General features: G+C 38.9%; 1 protein-coding gene across 1 annotated transcript in view; it reads right to left on the reverse strand.

Annotated features, from left to right (window-relative positions):
• Nucleotides 1–18,097, reverse strand: part of FAM227B (family with sequence similarity 227 member B) — a 247,538-nt gene that overhangs the window by 6,478 nt on the left and 222,963 nt on the right. The window lies entirely within an intron of this gene.

Here is an 18,097-nt window from a genome sequence, read left to right on the forward strand (position 1 = left end):
CTCAGGGAGCCATCTTGCCTGGGCTTCCCAGTCATGAAGGGTCTCAAGTATAAACACGAATATTATGTCTGGCGTTGCACTGAAAGGACCAAAAGGAGACAATACCCATCTGACTACTTTAAACTTATATCCCATTATCTGGACCACACCATCCATAGCACACAAGGACTTAGTAGTTTCATAAGTCCCATAATTACTATTTTCATGTTTTTTTGGTGTGCTTTACAGGCAGTGATTTGTTAAATGTAAAATTTTAAATGTACATTTTGTAACTCTGTTTAGACATTTCTTCATTTCTACATATACTGAGAACTTCAAAGTCTCTTGACTTCTGAGAGGCTCTGGAGGTGACTGGCAGCATATGTTGGCTGCCTCAGTTAGCCCAACCTCTGCTAACTGCATGGAAAAGGATGACAGGCAGAAGATAAAAATGTTCTGCTAAGGTGGCTGGGGCTCTTCTACTGTCTGTTTCTGGTACAGCCTGTGGCTGTGTCCCTAACACTGGTCTTAACCCATGTCTGTGTCTGGAAAGCAGATGCTTCCCTCTGAAGTGGCAACTGGTAAATGACTCAAGGAGGCAGCCCTCATCTTGTGTTAAGACCTTAGCCTTATTGGTAAACTAGGAGCTCTTAAACCTCTGCAGTCACCAAGATGCAGGAATGAGTCTGTCCTCCCATGGTCTCACTCTCCAACCTGAACCACACTTCAGTATTACCTCCATCTTTCTATGAATGCAATTTGCTCATTTAAAACACATTTATGCTCCCTTCAAGGATGTCCTTGATACTCATTTTAATCTTAATTATCTGGTATAAGAATGTTAGGAAAAGCTCAGTAGATCTGGTCCCCGGGACAAGACCACATAGGCACTTAACCTTATGACCTTAATTTCCTGAGTATTATATCTCAGTTGAGATAACCAGAAGGAAAAATATGAATGGCTTCACAACAAAGATTCTCACAATAAACTTGAATAAAATTTATATCTTTCCTATGACACTCTAAACTACTCAGAAAGTATCTTCAATCACTTATAATTTGAATATTAAGGTCTTAGAATCAAGGCAAAGAACAATTTGTTTTCTGTACACTCCAGATGACTTTCTCAGCAATGCCACGGTGATAAATTCTCTCTGCCAGCCATAGAACCTGTTTAAGAAGTTTCCTTAACAGCATCACTAAGTTGTTGGGAAGCAGTGTTGATAGCAGACCATACTCCATCCTACTAAGCACAGAGTTTGCGAGGGTCTGGATGATCATGTTATCCTGAATAGGATAGGAATTCTCTGAAATAGATTTTACAGAGAAGTCCGCTGCTCTTTATGATGCATTCCAAGTTTACTTTAACCCCTTCATCATAGCTAGGTTTTAGAGTATGGTTTTCCTTAAAGAAAGAGATAAGCCTGGAGGGGGATCAAGATGGCGGAGGGGAGAATGTGGAGCTCACCTTCCCCCACAAACACATCAAAAATACATCTACATGTGGAACATTTCTCACAGGAAACCAGCTGGAGACTGGCAGAAGATCTCCTATATAACCAAAGCTGCAAGAAAGATCTCCACATAACTGAGTAGGATGGGAAAAAAGGAATCAGGACAGGACTGGTGTCCCTGGGAGGGATCTATAAAGGAGAAAAGGTCTACGTGGGCAGACCCTGAGGAGCCCCCTTGCCTGCCGGGAAATCTGCTGGGACAGATAGAGGGGCTGGAGAAGCCCAGACTCTACTTGTGAGGAGTGCGTGTGTGCTGGCTTGCTGACAATCAGGACAGAGAGAGACTGGCAGCTGGCTTGCCACACTACCCAATATCAGGTGTGCATTGGGCAGGGCTACAAATACATGCAATGGCTAAGCGCTGAATCTCTGACAGACAGACCCTGGGAGAGGACTCAATCTAGCTTAGTGGAGATAGCTCGGAGGGCCTGGGGTATAGTCTGGGCCAGACTGCAGAGCTCTTTGTCACTGCTTGCATGGCAGGGGTGAGTCCGGCTGTGGCAGATTTTGTCAGCGCCTGCAAAGGGTGATGCCACAGAGGTGCTCAGGGAGTGCTGAGTCTCAGATGGAGAGCCCCTGGGTAGAAGTATGCAGTGGTTGGTTTCCCAAAGGGAGTTCACTGGCTCTGCCCACCCCACACCGCAACTTGGAGCAGCATCTGGCACGGACAGGTCCTGGGAGAGGTCTGGCACAGAGGCAGCCTAGTTCTCAGGCAGCAGCACAACCACCTTGATTCCTGCAGCCACAAAGCCTCAGCCCCCAGCACCAGCCCATTCCACACCACAGCCTAGCACTAGGTCTGGGATGAACACAACAGGAAAAGAGATGTGACATTTGGCTGCTTCTAGACAGAACTGCAGATGTCTGCATGGGTAGTGCATAGATTCGCTGTAACGACACGGGCCTCAGTTGCTTCAGCAGTCACCTCCTTTGGAGCAGGTCACGCACTCAAGGTCAAAGGAGACTGAGTGAACCTGACCCTCAGGGCTTTTACTCTGACAACTGGGGAGCAGACACCACCGCTGACAGGGCTGTAACAGCCACAGAGCAAGGAGGAGGTCCTACCCAGAGCACAGGCTCTGGACACCACACCAGTTACTCCCCTATCAAGGGGATAACAACTAGCACACTCTGAGGAAAGATGTGGCTGGTACCCATACTGAAACCAGCCCTTGCACCAGAATATTGGATTCACAGTCTACACAGGGATGCTTCCAAATAAAAATATCCCTTCAAGACCACAGTAGATAACTGTTTCTCCTAAATTCATAGAGACAGAGAAAGTTAAGTAAAATGAAAAAGCAGAGAAACTACTCCAAATTAAAATAAAAGAAATCCCCTGAAAGAACAAATAATGAAACAGACCTCACCAGTCTACTATACCCTGAGTTCAAAAAGGAGGTGATAAAAATGCTAAAGGAATGAAAAGATTGATAGAAATGCAGATCACTGTAGTAAGAAACTAGAAAATATCAAATCAAAATTAGACAACTTAGTTAGTGAGATAAAAACCAATCTAGAAGCAATGAATAGACTAAATAACACAGAAGAATGAATATGTGATCTGGAGGACATACTAATGGAAATCACTCAATCAGAAGAGCAGACAGAAAGACAAATGAAAAAAATGAAAGCAGCATACAAAATCTATAGGATAATATAAAGCATGCCAAACTATGCATAAGCTGGGTTCCAAAAGGAAAAGAGAGAGAAAAGGGGATTGAAAGTGTATTTGGAGAAATTATTGCTGAAAACTTCCCAAACCTAAAGGAAACAGATATCCAAGTACAAGAAGCACAGAGGATCCCAAACAAGATGAACTCAAACAGATCCACATCAACACATATCATAATTAAAAAGGCAAAAGTTAAAGATAAAGAGAGGATTCTAAAAGCAAGAGAAAACAAAGAGTCAGTTACGTGAGAACCCCCATAAGGCTATCAGCTGATTTCTCTGCAGAAACTTTGCAGGTCAGGAGGGAGTGGCATGATATATTCAAAGTCCTGAAAGGGAAAACCTGCAACTCTACCCAGCAAGATTATCATTTAGAATAGAAGGAGAGATAAAGAATTTCTCACACAAGCGAAACCCAAAAGAATTCAGCAATACTAAACCTATCCTAGAAGATACATTGAAAGGTCTTCTCTAAACAGAAAAGAAACAAGAATCTATAGGAAAGAGACAGTCACAATAGAAAAGGCAAATACATAAAAGGATTGAAGATCACTTAAGCCAGTACATAGAAGAAAAAACAAAAATTTTTTGTGAAAGTGATTATGACAACAATTAGCAGCAAAAGGATAAGATGTAAAATAGGACATCAAAATCAAAGAATGTGGAGGAGTGAACTATAAAAATGTGGATTGTTTAGAGTGTGTTCAAGCTTGTATGACTATCAGTTTAAAGCAAATAGATATAGTTAGGGGTCAACATACTTGAAAACCAGGGTAACCACAGATCAAGAACATACCATAGGTTCACAAATACCAAAAAGAAAGGAACTCAAGCATAATACAAAAGAACCATCAAAGCACAAAAGGAAAAACAAAAAGAAGAAACAAAGAACTACAATACTGACAGGAAAACAAGGTTTAAAATGGCAATAAGTACATACCTATCAATAATTACTTTAAATGTCAATGGAACAAATGCTCTGATCAAAAGACACAGAGCAGCAGATTGGATAAGAAAACAAGAACCTACAATATGTCACTTACAAGAGACTCACTTCAAGGTGAAAGACACACACAGAAAGTGAGAAGGTGGAAAAAGATATTTCATGCAAATGGAAATGACAAGAAAGCAGGGATAGCAATACTCATATATCAGACAAAATAGACTTTAAAACAAAGTCCATAAGGAGGGACAAAGAAGTACATTATATTATGAAAAAGGGACCAATACAAGAAGAGGATATTACACTCATTAATGTGCATGCACTCAATATAGGAACACTGAAAGATATAAAACAAATACTAACAGACAGAGAGGGAGAACTTGACAGGAATACAACAGTAGGAGTCTTTAAAACCCCACTGACATTAATGGACAGATATTCTAGACAGAAAACCAATAAGGCAACAGAGGTCTTAAATGATACAATAGACAAGGTGAACTTATTTGATATCTACAGGACCCTACATCCAAAACACCCAGAATACACATTCCTTCCAAGTGTGCATGGAACATTCTCTAGGATAGACCACATATTAAGTCACAAAACAAGCCTCAACAAATTTAAGAGGCTAGAAATTATTTCAAGTATATTTTCTAACCACAATGGTATGAAACTAGAAATCAACCACAAAAAGAAAAATGGGAAAAGAACACATGGAGACTAAACAAGATGCTATAACAAACCAATGGGTCAATAATGAAATCAGAAAATACTTCAAGACAATTGACAATGAAAACACAACTTTACAAAAACTATGGGATGCAGCAAAAGCAGTTCTAAAAGGGAAGTTCATAGTAATACAGGCCTTCCTCAAGGAACAAGAAAAATCTCAAAGAACCTAACCTACCACTTAAAAAAATCAGAAAAAGAAGAACAAAACTCAAAGTCAGCATAAGGAAGGAAATAATAAAGATCAGAGGGAAAATAAATTAAGTAGAGAACAGAATAGCAACTGAAAGCATCAATGAAACCAAGAGCTGTTTTTTGGAAAAGAGAAACAAAATCGACAAACCTCTAGCCAGGCTCACCAAGAAGAAAAGAAAGAGGACCCAAATAAACAAAATAAGAAATGAAAGTGGAGAAATAACAATGGATACTGCAGAAGTACAAAAAATCATAAGAGAATACTATGAACAATTATATGCCAATAAATTGGAAACCTAGAAATGGACAAGTTTTTAGAAATGGCCTGCCAAAACTGAGTCAAGAAGAAACAGATGATTTGAGCAGACTGATCACTAGATGTAAAACAGAATCTGCAATAATAATAATAATAAACTCCCTGCAAACAAAAATCCAGAACCAGATGGCTTCACTGAGGAATTCTACCAAACATACAAAGAACCTATACCTATCCTTCTCAAACTATTCAAAAAAAAAAAAAAAATACCGAAGAGGAAGGAACCCTCTCAAATTCATTCTGTGAAGCCATCACCCTGATACCAAACCAGACAAAGACACTACCAGAAAAGAAAGTTACAGGCCAATATCTTTGATGAATATAGATGCAAAAATCCTCAAGAAAATATTAGGAAACAGAACCCAACAATACATAAAAAGACCTACATCATGATCAAGTTGGATTTATCCCAGGGTCATAAGGATGGTTCAACATACACAAATAAATCAATGTGATATACCACATTAAGAAAAGGAAAGGCAAAAAACACATGATAATCTCAAGAGACACAGAAAAAGCATTTGACCAAAGTCAACATCCATTCATGATAAAAACTCTCACCAAAATGGGTATAGAGAGAACATATCTCAACATAATAAAGGCATTTATGACAAACCCACAGCCAACCTAATACTCAATGGTGAAAAGCTGAAGGCCTTCCTGCTAAATTCAGGAGCAAGACAAGGATGCCCGCCCTCTCCACTGCTATTCAACATCATATTGGAAGCTGTAGCCACAGCAATCAAGTAAGAAAAAGAAATAAAAGGTATCCAAATTGGAAGGGAAGAGGTAAAACTGTCACCATTTGCAGATGACAAGATACTCTATATAGAGAAATCTAAAGTCTCCACACAAAAAGTATTAGACCTAATACATGAATTCAGCAAGGTAGCAGAACACAAGATAAATATACAGAAATCTGTTGCATTTCTTTACACTACAATGAATTATCAGAAGAAGAAAGTAAAAAAAAATTCCATTTAAAATTGTATCCAAAAAAAGTAACTAGGAATAAGCTTAACCAAGAAGGTGGAAGAACTATTTGCTAAAAACTATAAAACAGTAACAAAAGAAATTGAAGATGATTCAAAGAAATGGAAAGATATCCTATGCTCTTGGATTAGAAAAATTAATATTATCAAATTGGTCATACTGCCTGAAGCAATCTATAAATTTAATGCAACCCCTATCAAAATACTCATGACAGGGGCTTCCCTGGTGGCGCAGTGGTTGAGAGCCCGCCTGCCGATGCAGGGGACATGGGTTCGTGCCCTGGTCTGGGAAGATCCCACATGCTGCGGAGCGGCTAGGCCCACGAGCTATGGCCGCTGAGCCTGAGCGTCCGGAGCCTGTGCCCCGCAATGGGAGAGGCCACAACAGTGAGAGGCCCGCATACCGCAAAAAAAAAAAAAAAGAAATACTCATGACATTTTTCACAAAACTAGAACAAATAATCCTAAAATTTATATGGAACCACAAAAGACTTAGAATTGCTAAAGCAATCCTGAGGAAAAAGAACAAAGCTGGAAGCACAACCCTTCCAGACTTTAGACAATACTACAAAGCTACAGTAATCAGAACATCATGGTATTGGCAAAAAATGAGATATATGAGTCAATGGAACAGACCTATAGAGCCCAGAAATAAACCACACACATACAGTCAATTAATCTACTTAGAGTATACAATGGAGTAAATATAGTCTCGTCAACAACTGGTGCTGGGAAAGCTAGACAGCTACATATAAATCAATGAAATACAAGAGTCCCTCACACCATATACAAAAATAAACTCAAAATTGTTAAATGATCTAAATATAAGACATGACACCATAAAACAGAAGAGAACACAGGCAAAACATTCTTGGACATAAGTTGCGGCAATATTTTCTTAAATCAGTTTCTGAAGGCAAAAGAAATAAAAGCAAAAATGAACAAATGGGACCTAATCAAACTTAAAAACTTTTGCACAGCAAAGGAAACCATCAACAAAACAAAAAGACAATCTGTTGAATGGGAGAAAATATTTGCAAATGATGCAACCAACAAGGGGTTAATATCTAAAATATACAAGCAGCTCATACAACTCAATATCAAAAAAGCAAACCACCCAATCAAAAAATGGGCAGAAAACCTAAATAGACATTTCTCCAAAGAAAACATACAGATGACCAACAGGCACATGAAAAAATGCTCAACATCACTAATTATCAGAGAAAAGCAAATCAAAACCACAATTAGGTATCACCTCACACCAGTCAGAATGGCTGTCATCAAAGTCTACATATAGGGACATCACTGGTGGCACAGTGGTTAAGAATCTGCCTGCCAATACAGGGGACACGGGTTCAAGCCCTGGTCCAGGAAGATCCCACATGCTGCAGAGCAACTAAGCCCGTGCGCCACAACTACTGAGCCTGTGCTTAGAGTCCTTGAGCCACAACTACTGAGCCCACGCATTGCAATTACTGAAGCCCACGTGCCTAGAGCCTGTGCTCCACAACAAGAGAAGCCACCACAATAAGAAGCCTGTGCACCGCAATGAAGAGTAGCCCCTGCTCACTGCAACTAGAGAAAGCCCGCATGCAGCAACGAAGACCCAACTCAGCCAAAAAAAAAAAAAAAAAGCTTTATGAAAAAAAAGTCTAGGGCTTCCCTGGTGGTGCAGTGGTTGAGAGTCCGCCTGCCGATGCAGGGGACACGGGTTCATGTCCCGGTCCGGGAGGATCCCACATGCCGCAGAGCGGCTGAGCCCGTGAGCCATGGCCGCTGAGCCTGTGTGTCCGGAGCCTGTGCTCCACAACGGGAGAGGCCACAAAAGTGAGAGGCCCACGTACCACAAAAAAAAAAAATGTCTACAAATAATAAATGCTGGAGAGGGTGTGGAAAAAAGGGAACCCTCCTACACTGTTGGTGGGAATGTAAATTGGTGCAGCCACTATGGAAGACAGTATGCAGATTCCTTAGAAAACTAAAAATAGAACTACCACATGACCCAGCAACCCCACTCCTGGGCATACATCTTGAAACAATGAAAACTCTAATTCGAAAAGATACACACATCCCTCTGTTCATAGCAGCACTATGTACAATAGCCAAGACATGGAACCAACCCAAATGTCAATAGGCTCGAGAAGAAGTGGTATATATATGTGTGTGTGTGTGTGTGTATATAAATATATATATTTGAAGGATCAAATATATATATATAATAGAGTATTACTCAGCATTATAAAAAGGAATGAAATATTGCCATTTGTAGCAACATGGATGGACCTAGATAATATTATACTACATGAAGTAAGTCAGACAAAGACAAATATATGATATCACTTATATGTGGAATCTAAAAAGTAATACAAATGAATGTATGTATTAAACAGAAACAGACTCAGAGACATAGAAAACAAACTTACGGTTACCAAAGGGGAAAGGGAGTGGGGGAGTTATAAAATAGGAGTATGGGAGATTAACAGATACATACTACTATACATAAAATAGATAAGCAACAAGGATTTACTATATAGCACAGGGAACTATATTCATGATCTTGTAATAAGCTACAATGAAAAATAATCTGAAATATATATATATATATAATATATATAAAATGGAATTACTTTGCTGTACACCTGAAACTAACACAATATTGTAAATCAACTACACTTCCATAAAAAAAGACATAAGCCTGACTTTCGTGTCACAATGGTATATGTTTCTTAAACTTATAATTTAATGAAAAGTTTATGTGCATTATGTAGGTGAAAATCACATCAGTGCAGTGATAGCATCCGGCCTTCCCAGGAGGCAGACCAGTAGTGACAACTGCATGTACACATGAGCAATGAGAATGCTCTCATTATTGGCTTCAAGGACACATTCAGGAAATAGCCCTCTTCGGGGCCAGCATGAAGCAAAATTGGGAAGTCAACAGAATGTGTGTCTTCGGTGTCTTTCACTCATCTCTCTCGATGCTCTTCTTTTAGTACCCTCTTAGTTCTTCATTGCCCCTTGGCTGGCATTAACAGGTCACATTTCCCATAGATTATAGAGTGCCATGCTGGAGATTCAGCTCTAGTTCTTGCACTATGGTCAGCACTTGCCATCTAGGGCCATGGTAGCCCAGGTAGTTGACAGGGTTGGCCTTCCTTTTCCTTATCTGTAAAGTATGAAGGTTGAGCTTCATGTTTTTGTAGCTCTCATCCTGTTAAGATTTTCTACCAGAAAAATTTTCTACTTCTATTAGAGGTAGAAAATGAGCTTATTTAAGTTCCAACCCATCACTGGGGTAATGGCAAAAGGCTTGGAGAGAGTGGGGTGGAATTTCAGATTTTGCAAAGGAATATAGGAGAGAATCTGTTTAATATTTATATATGGGGGCTGCATAAGAGATAGGGAGAAGGAAGGATCAATTATGGCAAGGATAATGACGGAATCACTTTATAGAAATTGGGAAGTTTGTCAATTTGAAGGTTGTATTATAGGGGATGAGAAGGTATTTTAAAAATGGGCATGAGACTAGATAGCAGAACTCAGCATCAGCTGTTTAATTTGGGAGTGCTTAGAAAAAGAAATGACAGGAACCAAGATGGCAGAGAAGAAGGACGTGCTCTCACTCCCTCTTGTGAGAACACCAGAAACACAACTAGCTGGTGGACAATCATCGACAGGAAGACATTGGAACTCACCAAAAAAGATACGCCACATCCAAAGACAAAGGAGAGGTCACAATGAGATGGTAGGAGGGGCGCAATCACAATAAAATCAAATCCTATAACTGCTGGGTGGGTGACTCACAAACCGGAGAACACTTATACCACAGAATTCCACCCACTGGAGTGAAGGTTCTGAACCCCATGTCAGATTCCCAACCTGGGGTCTGGCAACAGGAGGAGGAATTCCTAGAGAATCAGACTTTGAAGGCGAGTGGGATTTGACTGCAGGACTTCAAAAAGACTGGGGGAAACAGAGACTCCACGCTTGGAGGGCACACACAAAGTACTGTGTCCATCAGGACCCAGGGGAAGGAGCAGTGACCCCAGGGGAGACTGAACCAGACCCAACAGCTAGTGTGGGAGGGTCTCCTGCAGAGTTGGGTGGTGGCTGTGGCTAACTGTGGGAACAAGAACACTGGCAGCAGAAGTTCTGGGACGTACTCCTTGGAGTGAGTTCTCCCAGGGTCCACCATTAGCCCACCAAAGAGCCCAGGTAGGCTCCAGTGTTGGCTTGCCTCAGGCCAAACAAGCAACAGGGAGGGAACCCAGCCCCACCCATCAACAGTCAAGTGGATTAAAGTTCTACTGAGCTCTGCCCACCTGAGCAACAGTCAGCTCTACCCACCACCAGTCCCTCCCATTAGGAAACTTGCACAAGCCTCTGAGATAGCCTCATCCACTAGAGGGCAGACAGCAGAAGCAAGAAGAACTACAATACTGCAGCCAGTGGAGCAAAAACCACAGAGATAGACAAGATGAAAAGGCAGAGGGCTATGTAGCAGATGAAGGTACAAGATAAAACCCCAGAAAAACAACTAAATGAAGTCAACAACTAAGATAGTCAACCTTCCAGAAAAAGAATTCAGAATAATGATAGTGAGGATGATCCAGGACCTCGGAAAAAGAATAGAGGCAAAGATCTAGAAGATGCAAGAAATGTTTAATAAAGACCTAGAAGAATTAAAGAACAAACAAACAGAGGTGAACAATACAATAACTGAAATGAAAACTACACTACAAGGAATCAATAGCAGAATAACTGAGGCAGAAGAACGGATAAGTGACCTGGAAGGCAGAATGGTGGAATTCACTGCTGTGGAACAGAATAAAGAAAAAAAAAAATGAAAAGAAATGAAGACAGCCTAAGAGACCACTGGGACAACATTAAACACACCAACAATCACATTATAAGGGTCCTAGAAGGTGAAGAGAGAGACAAAGGACCCGAGAAAATATTTGAAGAGATTATAGTCGAAAACTTCCCTAACACGGGAAAGGAAATAGCCACCCAAGTCCAGGAAGCACAGAGAGTCCCATACAGGATAAACCCAAGGAGAAACACATCGAGACACATAGTAATCAAACTGGCAAAAGTGAAAGACAAAGAAAAATTATTGAAAGCAGCAAGGGAAAAACAACAAATAACATACAAGGGAACACCCATAAGGTTAACAGCAGATCTCTCAGTGGAAACTCTACAAACCAGAAGGGAGTGGCATGATATAATTAAAGTGATGAAAAGGAAGAACCTACAACCTAGATTACTCTACCAGGCAAGGATCTCATTCAGATTCAGTGGAGAAATCAAAAGCTACATAGACAAGCAAAAGCTGAGAGAATTCATCACTACCAAACCAGCTCTACAGCAAATGCTAAAGGAACTTCTCTAAGTGGGAAACACAAGAGAAGAAAAGGACCTACAAAAACAAACCCAAAACAATTCAGAAAATGGTCATAGTAACATACATATCGGTAATTACCTTAAATGTGAATGGATTAAATGCTCCAACCAAAAGACACAGGCTTGCTGAATGGATACAGAAACAAGACCCATATATATGCTGTCTACAAGAGACCCACTTCAGACCTAGGGACACATACAGACTGAAAGTGAGGGGATGGAAAAAGATATTCCATGCAAATGGAAATCAAAAGAAAGCTGAAGTAGCAATACTCATATCAGATAAAATAGACTTAAAATAAAGAATATTACAAGAGATAAGGAAGGACACTCCATAATGATCAAGGGATCAATCCAAGAAAAAGATATAACAATTATAAATATATATGCACCCAACATAGAAGCACCTCAGCACATAAGGCAACTGCTAACAGCTTTAAAAGAGGAAACTGACAGTAACACAATAATACTGGGGAACTTTAACACCTCATTTACACCAATGGACAGATCATCCAAAATGAAAATAAATAAGAAAACACAAACTTTAAATGACAAAATAGACCAGATAGATTTAATTGATATTTATAGGACATTCCACCTAGAAACAGCAGATTACACTTTCTTCTCAAGTGCGCACAGAATATTTTCCAGGATAGATCATATCTTGGGTCACAAATCAAGACACGGTAAATTTAAGAAAACTGAAATCATATCAAGCATCTTTTCTGACCACAATGCTATGAGATTAGAAATGAATTACAGGGAAAAAATGTAAAAGACACAAACACATGGCAACTAAACAATATGTTACTAAATAACCAATTGATCACTGAAGAAATCAAAGAGGAAATCAAAAAATACCTAGACTAAATGACAATGAAAAAACGATGAGCAAAAACCTACGGGATGCAGCAAAAGCAATTTTAAGAGGGAAGTTTATAGCTATACAAGCCTACTTCAAGAAACAAGAAAAATCTCAAATAAATAATCTAACCTTACACCTAAAGGAAATAGAGAAAGAAGAACAAACAAAACCCAAATTTAGCAGAAGGAGGGAAATCATAAAGACCAGAGAAGAAATAAATGAAATAGAAACAAAGCAAACTATAGCAAAGATCAATAAAACTAAAAGCTGGTTCTTTGAGAAGATAAACAAAATTGATAAACCATTAGCCAGACCCATCAAGAAAAAGAGGGAGAGGACTCAAATCATTAAAATTAGAAATGAAAATGGAGAAGTAACAACAGACACTGCAGAAATATAAAGCATCCTAAGAGACTACTACAAGCAACTCTAGGCCAATAAAATGGACAACCTGGAAGAAATGGACAAATTCTTAGAAAGGTATAACCTTCCAAGACTGAACCAGGAAGAAATAGAAAATAAGAACAGACCAATCACAAATAATGAAATTGTAACTGTGATTAAAAATCTTCCAAAAAAAAAAAAAAAAAATCTTCCAACAAACAAAAGTCCAGGACCAGATGTGTTCACAGGTGAATTCTATCAGACATTCAGAGAAGAGCTAACACCCATCCTTCTCAAACTCTTCCAAAAACTTGCGGAGGAAGGAACACTCCCAAACTCATTCTATGAGGCCACCATCACCCTGATACCAAAACCAGACAAAGATACTACAAAAAAGAAAATTACAGACCAATATCACTGATGAATATAGATGCAAAAATCCTCAACAAAATACTAGCAAACAGAATCCAACAACACATTAAAAGGATCATACACCATGATCAAGTGGGATTTATCCCAGGGATGCGAGGGTTCTTCAATATATGTAAATCAATCAATGTGATAAACCATATTAACAAATTGAAGAATAAAACCCATATGATCATCTCAATAGATGCAGAAAAAGCTTTTGACAAAATTCAACACCCATTTATGATAAAAACTCTCCAGAAAGTGGGCATAGAGGGAACCTACCTCAACATAATAAAGGCCATATATGACAAACCCACAGCAAACATCATTCTCAATGGTGAAAAACTGAAAGCATTTCCTCTCAGATCAGGAACAAGACAAGGATGTCCACTCTCACACTATTATTCAACATAGTTTTGGAAGTCCTATCCACGGCAATCAGAGAAGAGAAAGAAATAAAAGCAATACAAATTGGAAAAGAAGAAGTAAAATTGTCACTGTTTGCAGATGACATGACACTATACATAGAGAATCCTAAAAATGCCACCAGAAAACTACTAGAGCTAATCAATGAATTTGGTAAATTTGCAGGATATAAAATTAATGCACAAATGCACAGAAATCTCTGGCATTCCTATATACTAATGATGAAAAATCTGAAAGTGAAATCAAGAAAACACTCCCATTTACCATTGCAACAAAAAGAATACAATATCTAGGAATAAACCTACCTAAGGATACGAAAGACCTGTATGCAGAAAATTATAAGACACCGATGAAAGAAATTAAAGATGATACAAATAGATGGAGAGATATACCATGTTCTTGGATGGGAAGAATCAACATTGTGAAAATGACTCTACTACCCAAAGCAATCTACAGATTCAATGCAATCCCTATCAAACTACCACTGGCATTTTTCACAGAACTAGAACAAAAAATTTCGCAATTTGTATGGAAACACAAAAGACCCCGAATAGCCAACGCAATCTTGAGAACGAAAAAAGGAGCTGGAGGAATAAGGCTCCCTGACTTCAGACTATATTCCAAAGCAACAGTAATCAAGACAGTATGGTACTGGCACAAAAACAGAAAGATAGATCAGTGGAACAGGATAGAAAGCCCAGAGATAAACCCACGCACATATGGACACCTTATCTTTGATAAAGGTGGCAGGAATGTACAGTGGAGAAAGGACAGCCTCTTCAATAAATGGTGCTGGGAAAACTGGACAGGTACATGTAAAAGTATGAGATTAGATCACTCCCTAACACCATACACAAAAATAAGCTCAAAATGGATTAAAGACCTAAATGTAAGGCCAGAAACTATCAAACTCTTAGAAGAAAACATAGGAAGAACACTCTATGACATAAATCACAGCAAGATCCTTTCTGACCCACCTCCTAGAGTAATGGAAATAAAAACAAAAATAAACAAATGGGACCTAATGAAACTTCAAAGCTTTTGCACAGCAAAGGAAACCAGAACCAAGACCAAAAGACAACCCTCAGAATGGGAGAAAACATTTGCAAATGAAGCAACTGACAAAGGATTAATCTCCAAAATTTACAAGCAGCTCATGCAGCTCAATAACAAAAAAACAAACAACCCCATCCAAAAATGGGCAGAAGACCTAAATAGACATTTCTCCAAAGAAGATATACAGAATGCCAACAAACACATGAAAGAATGCTCAACATCATTAATCATTAGAGAAATGCAAATCAAAACTACAATGAGATATCATCTCACACCAGTCAGAATGGCCATCATCAAAAAATCTAGAAACAATAAATGCTGGAGAGGGTGTGGAGAAAAGGGGACACTCTTGCACTGCTGGTGGGAATGTGAATTGGTTCAGCCACTGTGGAGAACAGTATGGAGGTTCCTTAAAAAACTACAAATAGAATTACCATATGACCCAGCAATCCCACTACTTGGCATATACCCTGAGAAAACCAAAATTCAAAAAGAGTCATGTACCAAAATGTTCATTGCAGCTCTATTTACAATAGCCAGGACATGGAAACAACCTAAGCGCCCATCATCGGATGAATGGATAAAGAAGATGTGGCACATATACACAATGGAATATTACTCAGCCTTAAAAAGAAATGAAATTGAGCTATTTGTAATGAGATGGATAGACCTAGAGTCTGTCATACAGAGTAAAGTAAGTCAGAAAGAAAAAGACAAATACCGTATGCTAACACATATATATGGAATTTAAGGGAAAAAATGTCATGAAGAACCTAGGGGTAAGATAGGAATAAAGACGCAGACCTACTGGAGAACGGACTTGAGGATATGGGGAGGGGGAAGGGTGAGTTTTGACAGGGCGAGAGAGAGTCATGGACATATACACACTAACAAACGTAGTAAGGTAGATAGCTGGGGGGAAGCAGCCGCAAGGCACAGGGATATTAGCTCGGTGCTTTGTGACAGCCTGGAAGGGTGGGATGGGGAGAGTGGGAGGGAGGGAGACGCAAGAGGGAAGACATATGGGAACATATGTATATGTATAGCTGATTCACTTTGTTATAAAGCAGAAACTAACACACCATTGTAAAGCAATTATACCCCAATAAAGATGTTTAAAAAAAAAAATAAAGTCCATGTATATTACAGAAAAAAAAATTAATGCACAGAAATCTCTTGCATTCCTATAGACTAATGATGAAAAATCTGAAAGAGAAATGAAGGAAACACTCCCATTTACCACCTCAACAAAAAGAATAAAATACCTATGAATAAACCTACCTAGGGAGACAAAAGACCTGTATGCAGAAAACTATAAGACACTGATGAAAGAAATTAAAGCTGATACCAACAGATGGAGAGATATACCATGTTGCTGGATTGGAAGAATCAATATTGTGAAAAAGACTATACTACACAAAGCAATCTACAGATTCAATGCAATCCCTATCAAATTACCAATGGCATTTTTTTTACAGAACTAGAACAAAAAATCTTAAAATTTGTATGGAGAGAAAAAAGACCCCGAATAGCTAAAGCAGTCTTGAGGGGAAAAAAATGGAGTTGGAGGAATTAGACTCCCTTACTTCAGACTATACTACAAAGCTACAGTAATCAAGACAATATGGTACTAGCAAAAAACAGAAACATAGATCAATGGAACAAGATAGAAAGCCCAGAGATAAACCCATGCACCTATGGCCAACTAATCTATGACAAAGGAGGCAAGGATATACAATGGAGAAAAGACAGTCTCTTCAATAAGTAGTGCTGGGAAAACTGGACAGCTACATGTAAAAGAATGAAATTAGAACACTGCCTAACACCATACACAAAAATAAACTCAAAATTGATTAGAGACCTAAATGTAAGACCGGATACTATAAAACTCTTCGAGGAAAACATAGGAAGAACACTCTTTGACATAAATCAGAGCAAGATCTTTTTTGATCCACCTCCTAGAGTAATGGAAATAAAAACAAAAATAAACAAATGGCACCTAATGAAACTTCAAAGCTTTTGTACAGCAAAGGAAACCATAAACAAGATGAAAAGACAACCCTCAGAATGGGAGAAAATATTTGCAAATGAATCAACGGACAAAGGATTAGTCTCCAAAATATATAAACAGCTCATGCAGCTCAATATTAAAAAAACAAACAACCCAATCCAAAAATGGGCAGAAGACATAAATAGACATTTCTCCAAAGAAGACATACAGATGGCCAAGAAGCACATGAAAAGCTGCTCAGCATCACTAATTATTAGTGAAATGCAAATCAAAACTTCACTAAGGTATCACCTCACACTAGTTAAAATGGGTATCATCAAAAAATCTACAAACAATAAATGCTGGAGAGGGTGTGGATAAAAGGGATCACTCTTGCACTGATGGTGGGAATGTAAGTTGATACAGCCACTATGGAGAACAGTATGGAGGTTCCTTAAAAAACTAAAAATAGAATTACCATATGACCCAGCAATCTCACCACTGAGCATATGCCCAGAGAAAACCATAATTCAAAAAGACACATGCACCCCAATGTTTATTGCAGCACTATTTACAATAGCCAGGTCATGGAAGCAACCTAAATGCCCACTGACAGACAAATAGATAAAGAAGATGTGGTACATATATACAGTGGGATATTACTCAGCCATGAAAAGGAACGAAATTGGGTCATTTGTAGAGATGTGGATGGATCTAGAGACTGTCATACAGAGTGAAGTAAGTCAGAAAGAGAAAAACAAATATCGTATATTAACACATATATGTGGAACCTAGAAAAATGGTACAGATGAACCGGTTTGCAGGGTAGAAATTGAGACACAGATGTAGAGAACAAACGTATGGACACCACGTGGGTAAAGTGGCAGGGGGTGGGGTGGTGGTGTGATGAACTGGGCAATTGGGATTGACATGTATACACTGATGTGTATAAAATTGATGACTAATAAGAACTTGCTGTATAAAAAAATAAATACAACAAAATTGAAAAATTAAAAAAAAAAAAAAAAGGGCATGTTCTTACCATATGACCCAGGAATCCACTACTGGGCATATACCCTGAGAAAACCATAATTCAAAAAGAGTCATGTACCACAATGTTCATTGCAGCTCTATTTACAATAGCCAGGACATGGAAGCAATCTAAGTGTCCATCGACAGATGAATGGATAAAGAAGATGTGGCACATATATAGAATGGAA

Source organism: Phocoena phocoena, chromosome 2 (assembly GCF_963924675.1).
Source record: "Phocoena phocoena chromosome 2, mPhoPho1.1, whole genome shotgun sequence".
NCBI lineage: Eukaryota > Metazoa > Chordata > Mammalia > Artiodactyla > Phocoenidae > Phocoena > Phocoena phocoena.